Source organism: Arachis ipaensis, chromosome B05 (assembly GCF_000816755.2).
Source record: "Arachis ipaensis cultivar K30076 chromosome B05, Araip1.1, whole genome shotgun sequence".
Taxonomy (NCBI): domain Eukaryota; kingdom Viridiplantae; phylum Streptophyta; class Magnoliopsida; order Fabales; family Fabaceae; genus Arachis; species Arachis ipaensis.
This window is the reverse complement of record NC_029789.2, coordinates 116,237,027-116,241,494: the sequence shown is the minus strand read 5'-3', so window position 1 is coordinate 116,241,494 and position 4,468 is coordinate 116,237,027.

Sequence of the window (4,468 nt, the reverse complement as noted above, 5' to 3'; positions counted from 1 at the left end):
AACTCTTGGCTAGACATAGGTAATTGAGATCACCATCCTTGTCTACAAACCATGTATTGACAATTATGAGGAACCGAGCTCATTAAGTCTATTTCTATGCTTGAAACATATCAAATGGCTTGATCAACATCAATCCATAGGTCCTAACCTAGCTACCAATTACTTAGTAGTAGGCTAGAGGCAATGGTTATCAAATTGACCACTAAGGGTTCTCAAATCACCAAATCCATTAGACCTAACGACTCAAGTTTGCCCAATTCCCTTAGCCTAGGCCAAGAGTAAGGAAGACTACTCAAAAACTAATGGAAACATTTTATCAAACACCTAGTGTGCAAGAAAAGTAAACACCACAAAATGCAAGAATTAAAGAAACCCATAACTAACATAAGCAAAAAATCAATAATACAATCAAGATCAACATAAAAGAGACATGGAAACATCAAATTGCATTAAAAGAAATCAAGATCCAACAATTGTTCATCAACATAAGAGAGAGCAAAATAAGAAATTAACAAGAGAAACTAAGAAGATTAAGACAATAGAACACTAAAATATAAAGAGAATTGAAATCAAAACAAGAATTGAAAGATAAATTTGAGAGAGATTAACCTAATCCTAACCTAATTCTAGAGAGAAGAGGGAGCTTCTCTCTCTAGAAAACTAACTAAAGGCTCACCATGACTAACTAAGTGCTCCCCCCCCCCTTTTGCTCAATCTTCAATTCTGCATCAAATACCCTCAGAAACGAGTTGGAATTGGACTTGGGCAGCTCAGAAATCGCCCCCAGTGATTTCACTTTAAGTGGGTCACGTGCAAATATCGACGCGTGCGCGTCGCTGGCAAAACCTCTATTTACGTGTACGCGTGCTTGACGCGTGCGCGTGGCTTGTGAATCTTCGATGCACGCGTACGCGTGCATGACGCGTGCGCGTGGCCCTCAATTCTCCATTTTGCTCATTTCTTCATGAATTCTCCACTTGCATGCTTTCCTCTTCATTTCTTCCATCCAATACTTGCCTTATAATCCTGAAATCACTCAAAAAAACACATCAAGGCATCGAATGGAATTAAAGTGAATTAAAATCAACAATTTAAGGGTCTAAAAAGCATGTTTTTACACTTAAGCACAAATTACGGGAGAATTACAAAACCATGCTATTTCATTGAATAAATGTGGGAAAAGGTGATAAAATTCCCTAAAATAAGCACAAGATAAACCACAAAATTGGGGTTTATCAGTGGGCCACTAATTTAGGAGCAAGGAAACTGTGCATATAGGGGGTGAAGAATTATAGTATTTGGCGAGTTGTAAAGTATAGAATTGTGGAGTCTGATTGTCTGAAGTACTATTATCTATGCAAGTAAAGTTCACTTGGGTGTCTTTGGAACATACGCATCTCACTTAAACAAAATCTTGGCTATTGGTAAGTGATTATATTAAGGGAAGATACGCATAATTTATTATTTAACCAAAAATGGTAAACTAAAAAAATAGTGCGCAAAAGTTTATATTGTTAACAAACTTCTAAAAATACGAACAATAACATATTTTTTTATAAAAGGCAAATGACTTTTGCTTTTAGTAAATGACTTATTCATTTTATCTGAATTTTTTTTGAAAAATTTGTAGATCTCATTTAGAGATATCATTTTATTTTTTTTTAATTTCAATCATTTATAATAATAAAAATAAAAAAATCAATTGACGCAAATTACCAAATTTTTGAGGATAAAATGTGGTGCACGAAATCACAATCACACTTTTGCAATTCCGCACAACTAACCAGCAAGTGCACTAGGTCGTCCAAGTAATACCTTACGTGAGTAAGGGTCGATCCCACGGAGATTGTCGGCTTGAAGCAAGCTATGGTTATCTTGTAACTCTTAGTCAGGATTTCAATAATAATTCTCAATTTTAATTGGAATGAGTAAAAGAACATAGATTAAATAATACTTGTTATGCAGTAATGAAGAACAGGTTGAGGTTTTGGAGATGCTTTGTCTTCTGAATCTCTGCTTTCCTACTGTCTTCTTCTTCATGCACGCAAGGCTCCTTCCATGGCAAGCTGTATGTTGGAGGATCACCGTTGTCAATGGCTACTGTCCGTCCTCTCAGTGAAAATGGTCCAAATGTGCTGTCACCGCACGGCTAATCATCTGTCGGTTCTCACTCATGTTGGAATAGGATCCATTGATCCTTTTGCGCCTGTCACTACGCCCAACACTTGCGAGTTTGAAGCTCGTCACAGTCATCCCCTCCCGGATCTTACTCGGAATACCACAGACAAAGTTTAGACTTTCCGGATCTCAAGGATGCTGCCAATCGATTCTAGCTTATACCACGAAGACTCCGATCTCACAGATTCGAATGCTCTGTTGTCAGGAGAGGCAATCAAACTCGTGAATCAGGAACCAAAGAGATATACATTCAATCTAAGGTAGAACGGAAGTGGTTATCAGGAATGCGTTCATAGGTTGAGAATGGTGATGAGTGTCACAGATCATCACATTCATCATGTTGAAGTGCGAATGAATATCTTAGAATAGAAACAAGCGTGATTGAATGAGAAACAATAGTAATTGCATTAATGCATCGAAACACAGCAGAGCTCCTCACCCCAACCATGGAGTTTAGAGACTCATGCCGTAGAGAATACAAGTTTTGATGTAAAAATGTCAGGCCGTCCATAGTAAGTCTCTAAAAGTAGTTTTTATACTAAACTAGTGACCTAGGTTTACAGAAATTGAGTAAACTAAGATAGATAGTGCAGAAATCCACTTCCGGGGCCCACTTGGTGTGTATTTGGGCTGAGCACTGAAGCTTTCACGTGCATAGGCTGCTCCTGGCGTTTAACTTCAGCTTTTGTGCCAGTTTGGGCGTTTAACTCCAACTTTTATGCCAGTTCTGGCGTTTAACGCCAGAATAGGGTAGAGACTTGGCGTTAAACGCCAGTTTGCGTGATCTCAACTCGGGAAAAGTATGGACTATTATATATTGCTGGAAAGCCCAGGATGTCTACTTTCCAACGCAATTAAGAGCGCGCCAATTGGGCTTCTGTAGCTCCAGAAAATCCATTTCGAGTGCAGGGAGGTCAGAATCCAACAGCATCTGCAGTCCTTTTTCAGCCTCTGAATCAGATTTTTGCTCAGGTCCATCAATTTCAGCCAGAAAATACCTGAAATCATAGAAAAACACACAAACTCATAGTAAAGTCCAGAAATGTGATTTTTGCATAAAAACTAATAAAAATATACTAAAAAGTAGCTAGATCCTACTAAAAACTATATGAAAATACCCCCAAAAAGCGTATAAAATATCCGCTCATCAAAATAATCTCATTTTTTTGCATTACATTGCGATTCTCCAAGTTAGCTCCAAACCTACTAGTCCACTCCGCTTTACTGTTCTAAGTAATCCATTGTACCCTATTTTTTGTTTAGCTTGGGTTGGGCTTCTGCCCTGTTGACTGACATATAGAAAAAAATTACCAAAATTTTTTCGTCTTTTTCTATATACCAGCCAATAGGGTGGAGACCCAACTCAAGCTAAGCCTAGCAGAAGATATTACTTCTATCCAACCTTAAATTAATCACTCTTCTTCTTTCTCTATGAAGCTGTTCAAAATACCTTCTCTCTAATACTTAGTCATCGAGCTCTACCTCTCCTCCAAGACATGCACTCATCATTCTAGCTCTACCTCTCCCTTTCAAGTATTGTCATAACCCTTTTTCTTACTCACGTTGTCTTAATCTGCTTCTGCTCGTGTTACTATTCTGTCTCTATGCTCTCAATATGTTCCTCCTGTGTGTTCACCGTTGTCTAGAGTTGCTTCTAATTGGTTTGTTTGTCTTTATTTATTGCTATTTGAATTTGTTCTTCCTTGCGTTGTCATTCAATGATTGTCATTCAATGATTGAGGAGGAGGGATTTAGGATTTCTTAATTTTTTATATTTTTTTTAATTCTTAATGATTAAAACAATGACTTTTTGTGAATTTTGCCAAACCCGGCCAGGTTCCAATTCAATTCGACCAATCGATTTTCGGTCGATTTTTTAGTTAATTTAAAACTTAATTTGAAAGTCATATTTCGATATGTACATTTTTAGGATGTATGTAATAACTATTTAATGATAAGTACTTTTTCTTTCTTACGTAGATCCTATTTTAATGAGAATTTATTCAGATAAAAATTAAACCAAAAAATTTTAATTCTTTTAAAAAAATTAAAGCCCAATTGCACTAGGAATGGCAAAAAAATCCACACCTATAAAAATTATTTGTGACAAAAAGACTAACGAAAATATGTAAAATTTCAGCGAAAATAGAAATTTATTCTCGCAAATAAATAGAGATGGAGACAGAGATTGAAGTACTCATCCTACAAAGACCTGTAAAATTTTTCAAAAAATATTTAGTTAATTATTTTTATATATAAGTTATGTAAGAAACTCTAATTTATTTTATTT